We start from the raw sequence: 20,108 nt of genomic DNA on the forward strand, positions 1-20,108 counted from the left end.
AAAACAAAAAGAAAACCCAGAGAACTTGCCCCAGTGTCCTTCCACATGTCCCAAGGTCCCTAGCTGCCCTGCCTTCTCTCTACATTTCAGAACCTTCTTATATTTGCTTTATATATCATTTCCAGGGTTTTCTGTTACACTTTGCAAGAAGACTAGGGAAAATTGTGTCTATTCTATCTTCCCAGGAGCAGAAGTCTTACAATTATTCTTTTTTGAATTACCAATATATCAAAGCACATATTTCTTTTGGAGTCATAACTGCCAATAAAACATCATGTCATTGAAAATTATTGCTAATGGGGTGATGTAATAAGTTTACAATGCCTAATTGTTGAGACACCCAGGAACCTTTGGTGGATCTATTTTAAGTAACGTATATTACAATAATCTAAATAGCACAGATCACAAAGAAACCTTCTTTGATTAGGAGACTTCATAGATATTAGTAATGGGAGAGAAAGATGTGGATTTAGAACAGGGATTTGTCACAAATTGTATTTAGCCAGATCCTGAGCTGTAGAATGTCCTGAAAAAAGGCACCAGTTTTTGCAAAAATTTTGAGTAAACCCACAGAAACTCATAGAAAAATTAGCACAATGAAAATACTACTTTTACAAGCTAATTTCTACAATATTTATGGGGAGAAAACAATTACCGGAAGGATCAATAAGGTTTTCAAAGTTCAAGGATATGAAGATGACTATTTTATTAGAGTAAGCATTACATTGAAAACTTTAAAATATTTAAAATATTTGGTAGGTAACTGAAATATATATTTAATCATAAATTCTTTAAGAATAGTCAAATATTAAAAAAAGAATATTCAAATATTAAGTAGTAATAAATATTTAATTTCTTAATTTAAAAAACATTGGTATATTATTTGTGATTTTTTTTTTTCAGATTCAAGTATTAGATGAATTCCCATTAACTAAAAAATAAGTATTAGGAATCTGAATACATCCAGTTCTATCTTGATTTCTTCACAAGTAAATTTTTTAAAAGATTCTTCTTAAAAACATTTAACACAATTATATAAATTATTTTGTTTGGAAAAGTACCATTAACTTTAGAGCAAAAACAAGACTTTTCTTGATGCTATGGGAAGTATACTATAGAAAAATTAATAGATGTTTTCTAAAATGTAAAATAAAAAAAATAAAAATAAAATGTAAAATAACTTATAAAATAAATATAGAGAGAAATCTTCAAAACAACAAATTTCTCTCATTACAGTGGCTTTTCTGTCACATTGACATTTCATGTTAATATTTCATCAGTCAATAAGAAAATATTCATTTTGATTTGTATTAGGTTTTGAATACAGATTATGTTTATTTTTTTTTAAAGGTTCACTCTTTTTTTTTTAAAGATTTTATTTATTTATTCATGAGAGACACATAGGGAGAAAGAGAGGCAGAGACACAGGCAGAGGGAGAAACAGGCTCCATACAGGGAGCCTGACGTGGGACTCCAACCTGGATCTCCAGGATCACGCCCTGGGCTGCAGGCAGCACTAAACCGCTTAGCCACCCGGGCTGCCCCAGATTATGTTTATGACAAACATACACATTGCTGCTAGAAAAGAAAATGGTCAAATTCTCTAAGTCTTATAAAGATTTTGAGTGCAGATAATAAATTAACATTGATCATTTTGTATACATTTACATATCTAGATATTTCTATCGATATTTGTTCTTATGTTGCACTAATTATAGTTGAGTTTTGCTTTTAACATTTCCAGAAGAGTGTAGTAAATCTTTGAACACGTACAGATATAACTATTTTCCTGAAACGAGTGTTTGTAAAAAAAAATTTGGTATATAGAACAGACATGGAAAACCAATAGTATTAGTCATGTGGGGTTCAAACAATAATGCCCATTGGCTGTGCTTTCCAGGGGACTTTCCATGGTATACTGAGATGTTAAGGGACAGCGAACAGTTTGAAATTATTATGCCAAACAAAAAGACTCATTTTATTCAAGAAACTTAAAAACTCACCTCCTATTGCCATTGAGCCGTCAAAATCTATTGTAGTCTGAAAACACACAGCAGTGAAAATAAAGGGCTCGAATAAAAGGCTTAATTAGAACTGGCCCTGGAAATAGGAGAGTTGTATAGGCAGTTTTGCATTTGTTTGGTTTGATTTTAATCTAACGTGCATTATTTTTCTGAATATACATACATTATGGAGAAAACCTATACATATAAACCGTATAAAAATTGGAAATCACCCTTAATTCCTACAGTGATAAATAGCCACAATTAATAGTGCACTTACCTATTTGTTGCTTGTCTATCCAGCTATTTAACATGTCTCCAAGTCCACTCATTTCACTAAATTTATAGTTTTGAATTGGTTTCTTCTTGCTTTCTAATATTTAAGCATTGTTCTCATTTTTTTAAAATATTGAACCAGGGATCCCTGGGTGGCGCAGAGGTTTGGCGCCTGCCTTTGGCCCAGGGCGCAATCCTGGGGACCCGGGATCGAATCCCATGTCGGGCTCCCAGTGCATGGAGCCTGCTTCTCCCTCTGCCTATGTCTCTGCCTCTCTCTCTCACTGTGTGCCTATCATAAATAAAAAATTTTAAAAAATTTTAAAAAAATAAAATAAATATTGAACCATATTTTCCTGACTATGAAATACTGCCTGTTAGATATGTACAGTCTTAAATAACTATAACCTTACTTTTGAGCAATAACCTAATTTCTAATATTGTATTATTTAAAATATACTACAATATACTAATGTACATAAGTGTTTTATTTCAACTTGTTTATTTATGTAGTATATATTCTTGGAGTATATGACTGAGAGATTATTAAAACCTTCTAGTTTTCTCATACATTATAAAAAAATCAATCCTAAAATCTTTATACCAAACTATGTTCCCATTAAAACTGGATAAGAGAATTTTTCATTTGCATCCTGTTTGCTACTATGATGACAAAAAAAATGTATATATTTTTATATTTACCTAATGTCTGAAATATATGCATTGAGAATAAGTAATTTTTCTATTCTTATAAAATCTTTTATATAGTCAAAAGGCATTTATAATTTCTACACATTATATGTGCATATATTTTGTAAGTTGTACAATATAATATGCTTTACTGACTTTAGTGAACTACAGATATGTTAATACATTAAGGATCTTGAAAATTCAAAGTATTTGCCAGACAGTGTCTAGTTTTGGAATTACTACGATTTTTGGCTTAGGAATAGTTCGAAATGATCTTGACACTCAATGTGGGCCAACCTATCTTTAAGAATTATGATTAAGTCCAAGGCAAACATTCAAAACCAAAAAGAAATAGCAGTTATAAAGAGAATATCCCTAGTCTAAAGAACCTTTACCAGCCACAGATCTTATAAAAATATATTAAAATTTAACAAGAGTAACATATCAGATGCTTGATCGACATCTGTGCCAAACATCAATTTGTGTATTCCCTTAATACACACAATTCTAAAGCAGAGAGAAAAAAATGCCATCAAATAATACTAATGCTTTTTAAGCTAGTTTTAAAGATGGCTTTAAATCTCATTAACAGCTCTGACAAGAGGTGCACTGAACCACGTTAATTGCAGATGTAACATAAGAGACAAAAGGTCAGAAATGTAGAGCTAAGTCCACAGTCTGGTTAAGAAATGAAATAGTGGCAGGTTGCTAACTTTGGCTTATTCCATTTCTTCAAAACCTGAATTCTAAGATAAGCAGAATTAAGTCCAATTTGGGTTAACCTTATCCTGGAAATAATTAAATATCTAGAATACTGAACTGCATTTACATTTACAAAAAATACTGTGGTTGTGTTTGTGGCAGTGATGTGTGTATATGTTTGTGTGTATGTGTGGCTATCTCCATGTGTAAAATCTGCCTTTATGGTTATTATACTGTATAAATTTTATCTAGTTTATAGAATTAAGTTATTTCAAAAACCTTCTGTTTCATACAGAGAGCTAAAAAGTTAGCTATTAAATGAACCATGTGAGAATGTGAAATTTCCCCTCTTCTAACTATAATGTCTTTCAATTGCATGTCTGAAATAAAGGAGAAAAAATAAAGAAAGCCAAGAGAAAAGGTTAGTGTCTTTGATTCAAACAGTCTTGAGAGTGGGTACGCCTAAATTTAACTAGTGAGAAAATAACAAACAAGTATATGTGAGCAATAGAAGTATAATAATTGATTTTAAAATGACAACTGCTTTATGTGAAGTTTGGAAGCTTAGAAATGCAAATATATCCAGTTTAAAACTTCTTAAACATTACAAATGGAAATGGAAAAGGAAAGGAAGCAAGTGAAATATCATCAAACAGTTTAATACTTTTAAAAGGAAAAGAGAAAATCTTTATTTTACTACTGAATTGTATTTATTTCAATTGTTTTTTTGGTTGAGAAAAATAATTGATTTTTCCAGAAAATCTTGTTAAAAACTATAAGATTAAAGGAACAAATGACTTGATGCCATTGTTCTTTCAATAATATACTATCATTATTTATTGTGGTCAATTTGTGGATTCTGAGATATATTTAGATGTTTTTACCTAATTTTACTAATACACTTTGTTTAAAAAAGACATTTTAAAACTCTACCATACCGCATTCATATCCAAATATGCTAATACAATTTTAGGACTTTTAATTGGAGTTTCCATTGCTCTATATCTGATAAATCAATGTAAGTCTGTAATAAAAGCAGTAAATGCTTGTAAATGATATATTTGAAGCATGGTATTTTCAGGACAAAATACCTGGAATTAACTAAAAGAGATGCTGAGTCCTTTATACTAAAACCACAAATATTGCTGAGAAAAATACTGAAGATCTAATAAATGGAAGGGCATACCATATTTAACAAATTGGACACTCAATGTGGTTAAGACATCAATTCTCCTCAAATTATCTACAAATTTAATTTAATCACAATAAAAATTCTAGTAGACACTTTTCAATGTAGAAATAGACAAAATAATTATAAATTCCCATTGAAATGTAAATAGCCTAAAATAGAAAAAAAAGTATGAAGAAGAATGAGATAGAAAGGATTTATATAATTTGATTTCAAGAGTTATTAGAGAGCTACACTAATCAAGACAACATGGTATTAGAGCAAAAGGACAAATACTGGCAAAAGGAACAGAGTCCAGGAAAAGACCCAATTATATATTTTAAGATGATTTTCAAATAAAGTACTAAAGAAATTAAGTTGAAAAAGGGCAATCATTTCAAGAAATTCTTTTTTTTTTTTTAATTATTTATTTATTTATGATAGTCACAGAGAGAAAGAGAGGCAGAGACATAGGCAGAGGGCGAAGCAGGCTCCATGCACCGGGAGCCTGATGTGGGATTCGATCCCGGGTCTCCAGGATCGCGCCCTGGGCCAAAGGCAGGCGCCAAACCGCTGCGCCACCCAGGGATCCCCATTTCAAGAAATTCTACTGGAACATTCAGGTATTTGCATGAGAGAGGGAGGGAACATTAACTCTTCCTTCACATCATTATATAAATACTAACTGTAAATCTCTAAATGTATCTGAATTTAAGGGCTACAACTGTACAACTTCTAGAGAAAACATAGGAGAAAATTGCTGTTACTCCAGAGTAGACTCAAATCATCCCAGACTCCCTTCTTCTTAACAACCAAGTGGTTGAAAATAAGATTTGTAAATGATGATCCAAAAATTATTATCAAACCCATTACTATTCATATTACAATGATATACACAATAGCTAACAGCATGGAGGAGTAAGAGACCAAATAACAACTGATGTCATGCTCATCTTCCCTTTAGTTAAGCCTGGTGTCCAATAAATAGACTTTTATTTATTTTTAATGCCTGATATTTAAAATCCTGTATTTAGTTGAGTTGTACCATTAGCTTGTGTTGTAAAATATATATAAAGTAATCTCTATCTAGTCATCTAGTTGAGACAAAATATTTTAGGTTTCTTTGAATCTCATTTTAAGAATCTATTATGGCAAGTGTTTATTGAATTTCCTCCTCTCTTTCTTACCTCAACACATCAAATAGAATTGGTATCTCTCTCCTGAGTCTAAGAGCATCCTGAGTGTTCCTCATTAGAAAGCTGAGTTCACTTATTAGGTTGTTATCTTAAGTGTCTGTCCCCTCCACCTTCAATTAAAAGATCATATTTTACATATATTGAACCCAATGCCTGAACACAGTGACTAATAGATTATCTATGTTCAATAAATATTTTTATTAGAGAAACATTTATATTCCTAGCAAAATTATTTACTTATGTGTAATTTATAAATATTTTTCATTCTTTACTCTCAAATGGAAAATATGTCTATAGAAGTACATTTACTTTCCTAAGATCCCTAGTTACTTTTTTGGTCCTCTTAATTCTCTTTTCCTTTATTTATTTTACCACTCGTACATATTTTTTTCATTTTTTTTTTAGTAACCAGAAATTTCTAGAGGAAATAACTTTGTTGTCTCATATTAGCAAGAAGACTATGAGATTTTAAAGATAAATTTCAGAAAACAACAAATGTGAAAGATATTTCGGTTCCAAGCTTTTATTGTGAATCATACTCTAAAGTGCTAAGCCAAAAAGGCAATGACCTAGTTCTAAGATTTTGATCTATGAGAAGACCAATTAATAAGCTTTGAATAAGATTTAAGATAACTTCCACAGCTTAGAGAGGAATAAGTATTGATCAGAAAAATAGAAGATATTTTTCCTTCAAACCTGCAATATAGCTCCATATGCAAAAACTGAAGAATTTTACATACACAACAAAAAAAAATGTAAAAAACAATATATTTTTAAAAAATCTAACAAATCTAGTAAACCTTTAAAATCTAGTAAACACACAAGACATTTGAGCACCACAAATGTAATAAAATTGGCTAAAGTGAATGTAGAGAGATTAGCTAATTATGATAAATAAAAAAGAAAGTGAATTTCAAGCCAAAGAGGATTGCATTTAATGAAATTGTTATAGTAAAAAGCCAAACCATAAGAAGGAAATAAGATAAACACATTTACATAGTCAGAAATTTTAAAAACTCAGCAATTCTTATTCTTTCTTCTAAGAATTTGAGTATAGAATTGTTGAGGTTTATTTTATATACATAACTTAAAGTACATTCTAGTGCTCGCTTCGGCAGCACATATAACTTAAAGTACATTCTAAACAAAATATTAAGAAGAAAACACTTCACTCTTGACATTTCAAGAGGAAGAACATGAGTTGACATGAGGCCTCTGGTTTTCTCTTATCCTTCATTTTTCCACAACAGAAGTGGAGAAAGTTGTCCAAATGCTGTGTATGAGAAAGTGAATTTCCAATCATCTAAGGCTTTACCCCTGATTCCATTTTTTTCCCCTTAGAAACTGAGCCTTGAAAAAAGAAGACTAATTTTTCATTGTTCCTCCATGATATAAATAATATAAGGTGCAGATTCTGCCTCTGAAAATGTGGAATGGCTGGTTCAATTCAATGTGGTTACTGGTGGGTAAATCTATCTTAGGGTGTTCACTTGGGTCTATTTTCCCACAAGTATAAACCACATTTTCCAATAAAAACTTCACGCATAATAAATATGACATGTTGTTCTTTATTTATTTACTTAGTTGAACTGGTTCAGAACTTAAATAGGGAAATGTGCCGCTATATTGGATGCCCTCACACCCACTACCTGTAGAGTCCCAGCCACACGGAATAATTTTAGAGATAGTTAGAATTAGAACTAATCTTTAAACCAATCTTATTATTTTACAAGTCCAGGAATCCACGGCCTAAGAAGGTTCATTAACATATTTAAGGGCTTACAGTTAATTCATGGCAGAACTATAAACTGAACTCTGATTTACTGACCACCAATGTCATATATTTTAAGGACTCCTTCCAACTTGCTAAATTTGAATATCCATGACCTACAAAGCCAAAGGTCTCAATTCTACATCTAGTTCCTTTTCTTATTACTCATGCCATTCAGTTTTCTTCTCCGCAAAAATGATGCTCAAGTTCACAAGGTTATTTGGGAGTAGAAAGGCATATATATGTGAAGAGTACCCTATAAACTGTGCCATGAAGTAAATATCAAGTTCCTTATGTTATCTCACTAAAGCTACTTTTTAAATTGGAATCAAAATAAGTAAAACAGAACTTTTTAATGAATGAATATTTTAAAGCTTAACAAAAACAACAAATTCTCATTCATGCTGCTGTTACCAAACCAGTTGCAATGACTCTTGATTCCACCTTTCTCAGATACCATTTATTGTTTTTTATCCCTTTTCTTACCTTTCCAAAGCAGATTCATATACACTGACCCAGTAGTAACATCTATTTTTATTACTATATTTGACAATGAGTTTACTAATTGACACAAATCACAGAAAATATTTCTCCTTAAACAGAAATGCCCTAAAATGTTTTATCTTACTCAATGAATATTTTGAGAAAAGTAGACAAGTTCAAATGCAAAAGTACCATTTATTCGCCCTTCTTTCCAGCTGTCAATCTTACCTGTGAGATGATTATACTGATGGTGTCTCTGCATACATGATGATATCCCTAATCCCAATTTCCTTTTTTAAAAATCTCGCACCAAACTAAAATGATGTGATTTCAGAGAAAGGTCACAAAAGAAACCCAAGCTGAATATACTTAACTTTAAATAACTCTTTGCTTTAAAAATGGCCTACTATTAAAAATATTTTTTAAAAAATTCTAAAGGGCAAATTACTAAACTTATGGAGTATTTTATAAAGTACCTCTTTTAATTTTGATAATTTGTTGTAGTTTTTAGAGTAGTCTCAACAGTATTCTTTATTTAATGGTGAATCCCAAAGCAACCCATGATAATTCTGTCTTGGACATTAAAAAACAACCAACAGAATCCAAAATTGGGTCTCACTCTGTGAAATACAGTTAAATACAATTTATATTTCACATGCTAACCCTAATTTTATAATCAACCAAATTTACAGTACTTATTTCAAGAGTGCCAACTGATTTTCATTAATTCATCTGTTTATTCATTTCAACAAATATTTATTGGATGCTTGCTACATCAGAAATTGACTTCTCCTGAAAGGGACTAAAGTGCATTCTCACTGCTGCCATCACTATTCTTGTACCAAATGCAGTGAGTCAAGAAAACTTCTATTACAAGATATATCAAAGCAGCATATTATGCTGTGACATACACAGAGTTTATTAAAACTCTAATATCCAATAATTTCTCTTTTTACCCTCTGTCATCTAAGCTTGTTTCCTAAGTGACTCTTCATACCATTACAGAGGGTCAGAAATGGCTGCTACATGCAGTCAGTTGTTGTTTCACACAACTACCAGGGAACTCACCCTGTATTTCTTCTCCCTCTCTTGTGGCCTGAGATAAAGTCAGAGAGGCAGGCAAAGTCCAATTAGCATAATCTTCTAGGTCATTCATTGTAAGCAACATGGATCTGAATTTAAGCATAATAAGAAGTCAAGTTATTGACAACTTTATACAAGATTGTGGACATAATTCTTACATATATGCTTTAAATTATCAAGATTAAAGTTTAAAAGTATGTGATGTTTTCTCCATGAATTTGTTAATGTCAATAAGCATTAACAAAGAGTTATGTGTTGAAAACACGCAAATAATTTTTAATCTATTTAATTTCAACAGGTAAGCCTTATAACATGCACTTTTTATTTAATATTTGATACATAAATTAATTTCTGAGGCAACAATGGATTCCAGAGACCTCACTTACCTTCTACTATTTATTTGACTTTGGACAAACTGGTTATCATATCAGAGCTCCTTTTTCTTATTTGTGAAGGCTTAAGCTTCCTGAAATGTTGGGCAGCAGAGACCACAGTGAGTGGTTTGATGAGTGAATGAGTAATGTGAAAGATAGGAGTCAGTGTAGTCGGCAATAAAAAGAACTGGAGGTAGGCATGAAAGGAGAGAGGTGCCAAAATATCTGAATAAGAACTTGAATCTGAGTTACTTTTGTGTGTATGTATGTTTTAGGAAAGAAGACACTTAACTACGTTTTAGGGCTGATATGAGGAAATTAGTGTTTAGTCAAGGTTTAAAATCATGAGGGAAAGAACATATAATATAGGGAGGGAATCCATGAATAAACTTATGAAATCTCTATCATATTAGCTGGAGGATCACATAAAATTAATAATATTCCAAGAAATAGGTTAAGTTCTCTCTCCATCCATACTCATAACAAAATCATGACATTTACCAAGTTGTATTATATTTGTATATCTAATATATAACACTCAGGTTAAATTGTTAACTTTGAAATTTGGGAATTTATTTTAACCCCTACAACCTAATATCTTTTTATTACACTTATTAATGATGTGAAAGTGCTATGTGAAACTATACATATATAATTATTACAGTTATTACTTTTCAAATCATTAAATGATAAAATGTACATAAAGTGCTTAATGAATCACTTGTTTTGACACCTTTAGGACTACATGTTTACATTCAATAGTTATAGGAATCATCTTTGGCTAGATAATATAAAGGAAAACCACTTCTGAAAGATGCTTCAAAACTTTTAGCATTTAACAGTTTTCTCTTAATTCTGTTCTCACGTACTTCTTTAAAATAAATTTTAAGTAAAATATTCTAACTTCTTATTGGGATTCTACAGTAGTGACATAACCAGAATCTTCAACCAGTTGTGTTCCTAGCCCAATAAAATTCCTAGTTAAATATCAAATGGGAGAGAAAAGGATTGGAAGCATTCATGATTTTGTTTAACCTGGTGTTCCCATCAGAGATTGAAGAATAGGTTCCCCTCTCCAATCAGTTAAGCTTAAAATTTGTGTGTGGACACTCAGTTTTAGGCACAATCACTGCTCTTTCCATAAATGCTCTAATAATGATATTATCAGCAAATAAGCACCAAGCATTCCATTTCTGACAACAGACTATAACATATCACTTTCAAACTCCAAAATTATCAAAATTAACTAGTTCCAGGGTGCCTGGATGGCTGAGTCAGTTGTGTCTGACTTGATTTCGGTTCAGATCATGATCTCATGAGTCCGGAGATAGATCCCTGTGTCAGGTTCTGCGCTCAGTGGGGTGTCTGCTTGAGATTCTCTCTCTCCATCTCCCTCTGCTCCTTTTCTTCTCTCTCTTAAATAAATAAATAAATCTTTAAAAATTATTTTAAAAAATTAACTAGTTCCCCCTTGGCTTAATAATTACCTATTTTCCAATGTTCTAAAAGTTCTAAAAGTTAGAGGTTTCAGGTTCTAAAAGTTCTAAGCGTTATAGGTTTTCACTTAAATAGAACTGAAAATAGTCCTTACACAGCAACAAAATATTTTTTCAATTAAAAATACCATTTTATCCATACATATATGTTTCCTAATATAGATAATTGTTAGTTTTCATAATTAGAACTTTTCCAGCAGCATCTAAGGCAAATCATAAATAGAAGACTTTAAATTTTGTTCACCTTGTCAAATGCTGAAAAAAACATTTGTGATGATTACATCAACCAAGAAGTCAGGAATTCAGTGAGAAACTGGGTTTTAAGGTTTAGATCTTGTAAGACAAAAAGGAAAAGAAGGGGTGTTTTTTTTTTCCATAGAGAGGTCTGACTTAATATGATTCTCACTAAGCTTGGAGGAGCTTTATTCATATTCAAAAGTGGATCAAATCATATGAATTTCTTTGAACTGACAAAATTAAAAGGAAATGGCCTGTGGGAGAGAACAAGTTACCCACAACTTCTCATCAGTGGTCTAATCAGGAAGGGGACCTGACGGCAGATCTAAGAGGCCCACACAATTACTTCTGGAATTTGCTACCAGTAAAATATCTATCTGGAATTCAAGTTTGTAATTGTCACTAAGAATGTTCAAAGCAGGATACCAAGTACAAAACATTTCATTAAATGTTTCTTCGTTTATGCTTTGGTATCACCCTCCCACTTTGTTTATGTTTTCACACTAACCATCTTATATACACCCTCAGGCAAATGTGCATATATCCCAGAATAGTAATTCATAAAGTGATATAGTACACAAAATTATTACACCACAGCTTAAGTTTATATTTTTAGAGTGTGTAAGAACATGTGAAAAATTCCTCTCCCACAGATGATATGTTCTTTGATATTCAGTTTTGAAAAGGTTATTAACTCTAATAAAAAACTTTAAAGCTAGGGAAACTTCTATAGAATATTCCGTCTATATAATGTTTGGCAAACACATACAGGAATAGATTCTAGAAATACCAGGAAAGGAGGAAACCCTCACAACATGAAAATGTACCACACTGATGAGATGGGGCTTAACCTGGAGACTATATCCAAACATACACCACCATCGTAGAACTATTAGCAGGATTTTGTGTTCACATAGAGGATAGGACAAATAATATTCCCAGCAAAGGAATTCAAATCTGATTCAGAACCTCTAACAGAGAGAAAGAAAAATGGCAACACACATCCTACCACTTCTCTCTTATTTCCTCTCTCCCTCCTTCTCAAGGAGGAGGATGCACAAACTAAATGACAAATTGAAAAAAAAAATTATCTATTTCCAACTAAGTTGAGATGAGATTCTTTCAACAATAAACAAATATCCACTGAGCCCTTTTGGCTTCAAGGCTCTTGTCTGGATACCAAAATGTAAGGGATACAAGAAAGAAAGAAAAAAAATGACAGGAACTGTTCTTCCTATGATCAATTTTTTTAGAATGCAGATATATAAATGCTACCTATGAATTTTGGGGTACTATATGAGCACGTTGCTTGTGAACCAGGGCATTATTTCAAAACATTACCCAATATATTTTCCTCCTCAATAATTTTAGACGCATTCTTACCATTAAAATTGAACTAATTTATCCAACTATAAGCATATAATTTTTTGCAATTCATTGCACAGAAATCATAGATCAGTTAAAAGAACAAGCTGAGGGGTCATTACCCTAGAGAGGAGTATAGAGAAACTGGAAAGAACCAAGACTCAAACTTATGGCATTGAGTCCAAAAAGGAGTTTGAGAAACTGATTAAATGAAGCTAAAGAAATAATATATAATAAATGATAAGGAGTATAATTTTTAAATAAATTATTTCTATTATATATTTATTTACTATTGATAATTTTTCATTTACTATTACATAGAATCATAACATCTGAACTCTTCAAAGGGTACATGTGTGTATATGCATGTGTGTGTGTTTCATTTGGGAAATTTTGTAGACACTTTAGCACTATAATTATTTATTAAAAATGAAATTTTATTAAAAGAAAAAATGATTTTATCAGCATTCTAAAGAAAACTCAATTGTTTATGTACTTCATCACTTCACTTATACGAATTACAATGACACATAACTCTAGTAGCCCATTTTGTTGTCATTGTATTATTTCAGTGGTTGCATACATTGCAAGTACACATAAAGTCCCAAAAAAAGCTTACCAAAATGCATGCTGATAAGCTCCTTTACCCAAACTCAGAATCAGCATGTTTATTTGGGAGCCTAGAAATCTGAATTCAACAAGTACCAAACAGGATTCTGATGTATGTAATCCAAATATCACATTTGTGAAATATGGAATAGTCAATAGCCCCTTGACAAAGAAAGAGAAAGCCAAACTTACAGATCTTTCTTTAACTTTACTACACATGTGACACCAGAAAATCCTTTATCGGTTTATTTTTACTATATTCTCTTTGCTTGTAATATTAAAGGCATTTAAATTTGAATTTTCAATGAGGAATTAAATTCTGTTTAAACTTTAAATTAATAAATAAAGAAATAAACTTTAAATTTTAATATCTGTAACAATTTCTAGTCTATAATATCACATTGTTTATTAAATCCAAAATTAAACATACAAACTTTTCTTCTCTCATCATCCTCTGTATGATAAAGACTGATTATATTTAATTTACAAAAAATAGGTGTCTGGATTTCAACATTGAAACTATGAGGTTTATGCATTCATGGTCTTATAATTTGAGGAGATTAAAGTAATGATAAAAGAACCCTTTTGAATTATTATTAAACACAAATATTTCTTTCAAAAGTTCTAAATCATATAGTACAGAAAACTACTTCTGACTAGCCCAGATTCCACTTAGCAAAATACAATTACATATACTTACCCCACCCCCTTTATTTTACAGGGGAGATAGAAAACATAAAATAGTACCTAAGCTAAAAGAGGTAAGGCTTTCTAGTCTTCCTTAACTCATCCTAGGGTAGTGTTCATTCAAAGCCAACTCCTACACTTCCATCTGCAAAATCACTCTAAGACAGTATGTATAAAAAACAATAATCCAAAGACATTTTAAGACCTTATTTATTAAAGACCATTTGACTTTGACCATAACACTCTATGATGTAGGAAAGGATACTGATACTTGTAAAAAATATCCAAGTCATAAAAGCAAAAACAAAAGATGGTCATATCAACTTCTAGTTTACCTGAAAAATAAAAGTCAGTGAATAGGATTCTGGTAGTTTAAGTATTACTAATAATATCAAACTTTGTGTGTTCTATAATTTTAAAAATATTCTTATAGTATGTCAATTCCATAATTAGGGAAGCTGTCAGTCAATATGACAGTATTTATGTCTTTGCAGAGGTCTCATAACTAATAAATATCACATCCATCACTGGAAACCTGAGCCTTCTTTTACCAAACCATGCTCCCAAATTAAGTCTCTGAGTTAATAAAGGATTTTTTTAAATCACTGTCTAAGGAAGCCCTAACTTAATCACATTTCCTCCAATCATCTCCATTTTCTTCATGGTACATACCTGTAATTTTTTTAATGTATACCTAAGAACTGTACTCCATAAATGTGGCACCATGCCCACTCTGTTCTCTATTATCTTGAAGAGTCCATAGTGTGAAGTACACACTTCTTAGATTTGATTAAATAACAAATGAGGAGTCATTTTTTTCTTCTTTCTGTTCTTGCATTTTCTTTTTTCTTTTTCTCTTCATTATTATTTTGTAAAAGAACAATCTAGTATATTTCTATTCACAACTTAGTTTCACTTCTAGAAAATGAAATAATGAGAAGATATATTTTGGTGTAGTACAAGGGCTTCTGGGAATTTATCTGTTTATAGTTGTCAGGTACTATGAAGGGTCTGAGATTTTACCCTACTCACACGCTGACAACTTAGCCTGCCACTGTTTCATAGATGTTGACAGAAGCCATAAGACTCCCAGGTCAGAGGCAAAGGAATTTATTACACATGGCACAGCAGGCACCATGAGCTTCAAATTCCCACCTCAGTTCCCCATACTGTTCAAGACCCAGAAAATGATGCATAGATGTCTAAATAATTCTGCACACACAGTGATGTGTATCATAGCAGAGGAACCACAAACCTAGGAAATGCCAATCTTCTAAGAGGCAAAACGGTAGACATTACCTTTAGTTTCTCCTTTAGAAAATAAATTCACTATCTTCCCTGGAAGGAGATTCTATTTCTATCACTTGAGGCTGTTTGCTACAAACATCCTTCAAAAGACAGTCCTGAACAAAGTTAATAGTGCCATGCATAAATCAAAGAGATGCAAGGATTACTATGTCCTAAAAATAGCCTGAGTCAGATAAAATATTGCAGATTTATATGTTCTTTCATTTTACTCAGGATTCTTTTCCTTTCGATTAGTGTGGGTTGGTATGCATTTAAATTATAAAAGGTATGACCCAATTTGCTATAGCTTTTTTTTGAAAAAATTATTTATTTATTTATTTATTTGAGAGAGAGAGAGAGTGAGTGAGTGAGTGAGTGAGTGAGAGATAGAGCACAAACAGGGAAGGGTAGAGGGAGAATGAGAAGCAGGCTCTCAACTGAGCAGAAAGCCTGAGGTAGTGCTGGATCCCAAGACTCTGGGATCATGACCTGAGCCCAAGGCAGATGCTCAACTGATTAAGCTGATCAGGTACTCATAATAAAGCTCTTGTAATAATCTTAGACACTACAAAATGAACAATGTTTCAAAATGTTTATGTCTCCAGGGCACCTGGGTGGCTCAATGAGTTGAGCATCTGACTCTTGATTCTGCTCGGGTCATGGTCTTGGGGTCATTGATTGGAGCCCACCCACAGGCTCCACACTCTAGGCAGTCTGCCTGAAATTCTCTCTTTCCTTCTTCCTTTGTTCCTCCCCCTGATCTCTCTCTTTTTCTCTCAAATAAATAAATGAAATATTTTTTTTAAAAAAGTTTATGTCTCCTTATTTACATGTTTTCTATTCTCCACTGTGTGGATCTAATCTTTACAGCTTTTCAAACCTAGTGAGTAGTCTCTTGCAATTTTCCAACAGAAACTGTATCATTTCTATGTTTTAGACTCAAATAATTATGAATGAATAACCTTAGTAAGACACACTTCCAAAGTCAGAGTTGGTAAAATGCTTTGTAGATGAAAAACTGTTGATAGTCACTGTGCCAAATGTTCAATGTGCCTCACCCCTGTTGCGATGATCTAACCAAATAAATGAAACAAGAGAGGAGCTTCAAACAAATTTCATTTGATCAGAGTGAGTGAGAATGGGAATAGAGGTAGGGAATAAACTGACCACTTATGAGGAAAGGATTATTTAAAATATTAGTAATATATATTCAATAGAGTCAACAATAAAAAAAAAATCCCAGTATCATATTTCTCAAACTACCAGTTAGAATACAATAAAAAGAACAGTATTTAAAAGTCAAAGAACTTAGGGATCCCTGGGTGGCGCAGCGGTTTGGCGCCTGCCTTTGGCCCAGGGCACAATCCTGGAGACCCGGGATCGAATCCCACGTCGGGCTCCCGGTGCATGGAGCCTGCTTCTCCCTCTGCCTGTGTCTCTGCCTCTCTCTCTCTGTATGACTATCATAAAAAAAAAAAAAAAAAAAATTTAAAAGTCAAAGAACTTAAACAATTTGTGATGCAGATACTTATGTACATATATGAAATCAAAGAGAACATGACATACACTTTGAAATTACTGTGTCAAAGGGTCTGTGAATACTTTTTAGGATATTACAGCTTTCCTACATTGGAGAATCCATTTAGTCAAGAGAGGAATTAGTTTAACTGATTTAGTAAGAAGAATACAAACATATGATCATGAATGAATTAAACAAAAAAAGTTTTTAAAAAGTAAGTGATGAGGGATGCCTGGGTGGCTCAGCAGTTGAGCACTGTCTTCAGCTCAGGGCGTGATCCTGGCCCAGGGATCAAATCCCACATCAGGTTCCCTGCAGGGAGCCTGCTTCTCCTCCTGTCTATGTCTCTGCCTCTCTTTCTGTTTCTCTCATGAATAAATAAATAAAATCTTAAAAAAAAAAAGTAAGCAATGATTGGCTCTAAAGTAAATGAAATTGAAATGAGGAAAAGTCTAAAGAGTTTTCACCTAAAGCCTACCTTATGATCAAATTAAGCTGTCACAATAATCAGCAGAAGCAGCAGAAGGTCTTAATATAAGATTGTAAGTAATTATACTATGAAGAAGGAAAAATATGCTTTAAAAGAGGGAAATATATTAGTAAGTGGAAGTGATTCTACTTTGTATATTTTTTTAAAAGATTTATTTATTTATTCATGAGAGACAGAGAGGGAGAGAGAGAGGCAGAGACACAGGCAGAAGGAGAAGCAGGCCCTTTGCAGGAGCCCGTTACGGGACTCGATCCGGGATCCTGGGATCACGGCCTGAGCTAAAGGCAGCCACCCAACTGCTGAGATATCCAGGCACCCTACTTTGCATGCTAATAAGGGAAAAAGAAACAAAGTTCACAAACCAAAACTTAGTCACCTGATACAGTAAGCCCATAACATCAGGCAACGAAGATTAAATGGGAATTTAAGGAATTAGGAGACCTATATAATAATCGGTTAGTTACCAAGGTGCCTTTTAGATAGAAAGTTTTGAATGGAGACACTTCAGAGTACAAACAAGAATCAGTTACAGCAGCACCATGAGCTGTTTTTGTGATTGTTTTATTTTATTTTCCCTTGGTAAGTGACACGAATGCAGCTATTAACTAGTAAAACAGAATTGCCGTTTCACTATGTAACCTCAGCAATTGCCACAATCAACTTTGCAGTGAATAACTGACTCCTTTTCTTTTTTTTTTTTTTTTTTCTGACTCCTTTTCAAAGATAAATTTACATTAAAACATTCCCATTGCCAAGGAAATGACTATCACTATGCTTTCAGAATATGAAACCTATGAAAATAATCGATTCTCCTATTCACATCACAGCCACGGTTGAATATCAGCCTAGAACTCTGCCAGGGAGCAGAGTCCAGAGATATAAAAGTTTTTCAAAACTGTTAAAATAGAAAAGTTAGGTTAGGTGATCTCTAACTTTACTTCCTACTAAAATATAAATCCAGAATGTGACAATTCATAGTTAGACCAGTAGTTATAACTAATAGCAAGATATGAACAAGATACAATAATAATTGGCAAAAAGAAAATGCAGCCATTCTACAGCTAGGAAAAAGTAGGGTAGACCCAAGCTTTTATATGGTCATAGTATCCTTTACTTCTCCTTTATAAAATGGATAATACTTTCAACTATTGTTAAATGATTCCCTTTATAAGTTCAATAAAGGCAGGGACTATTTCCATTCTCTCCATTGCCAGAAAACAAGTAACTATAACCATTTCATAGAATTTTAGGGATTTTTTTCATTTGTTCACTTTGGTTTTGGCCAACAATGAGATGCATATATGCAAAGCTCAATGAGTTTTGACCAATGTGTTCAACCATGCAGTCTACACCTCTAATAAGATATGAAAAATTTGTAGAGTTCCTTCATTTACCTTTCCAATCAATACTTCTCCTTTTTGCTTACTTTTCTAAATTGTCATTAAACAGTTTTTGTGGTTTTTAGATTTCATATTTGAAAATGGGTCCAACAGTTAGTACTTTTTTTCTTTTTTTCCCCTTTCTTATATATAGCAATACATATCTACTAAGCCTGGTAGTGGCTGGTTAAGAGGTTGATGAATGAATATTGAAATACCTATCTAATGGAATACTAGTGAAGAATAAAGAGAAATGCACTTGTGATGCATGTTTTTTTCAGCTCAGCATAATGTCTCAGCAACTGAACTGTGATTTTGCATGCATCACAATGCATGCTTTTTCAGCTCAGCATAATGTCTCAGCAACTGAACTGTGATTTTGCATGCATCACATTAATAAATAAATAAAATCTTTTAAAAAAAAAAAGAACCTTATTTAAAAAACCAGAAAAATCAAAATTGGGGAAAAAAGAAAAAGAAAAAATGAAACAAATAGAAAACAAAAACAAAAAGGGTGGATATTAATAAGCCAACAATATGGATAATTCCTTTAAATGTAAATAGTTTAAATATACCAATTGAAAACAAACTGTCAGAGTAGGCTAACACATAAAGACCCATGTCATCTAAAAGAAACTCATTTTAAATATAAAGACTCAATAGGTTAAAAGGAAAAGGATGAAGAAATATATATCACATTAATATTGATCAAAAGAAAGAACAGCTATGTTAATTTAAAACAAAGGAGAGGGCACCCCCAGTGGCACAGTGGTTTGGTGCCACCTGCAGCCCGGGGTGTGATCCTGGAGATCCCGGATCGAGTACCACGTCGGGCTCCCTGCATGGAGCCTGCTTCTCCGTCTGCCTGTGTCTCTGCCTCTCTCTCTCTCTCTCTGTGTCTCAATAAATAAATAAAATCTTTAAAAATAAATAAATAAATAAATAAATAAATAAATAAATAAATAAATAACAAAGGAAACTTCAGAAGAAGGAAAATTGTCAGAGCTAAAGAGTAGAACTACAAAATGATAAAGGGATCAATTCTCACAGAATACCTAACAATTTCAAACATGCATGCAGCAGTTAAAATAGAGCATCAAAATCTGTGAGGTAGAAACTGACATAACTGTGAGGAAAAAGTAGACAAAATCACTATTATAACTGGAGACTTTAATGCCTACTATCTGCCAGTAATTGACAGAATAAGAATGTAAAAAATGAACAAAGAAGGTTAGTGTGATCAGCACTAGTAAGCACAATCTAATTAATATTTATAGATACTCATCCAACAAC

This window comes from Vulpes lagopus, chromosome 16, assembly GCF_018345385.1.
Source record: "Vulpes lagopus strain Blue_001 chromosome 16, ASM1834538v1, whole genome shotgun sequence".
Lineage (NCBI taxonomy): Eukaryota > Metazoa > Chordata > Mammalia > Carnivora > Canidae > Vulpes > Vulpes lagopus.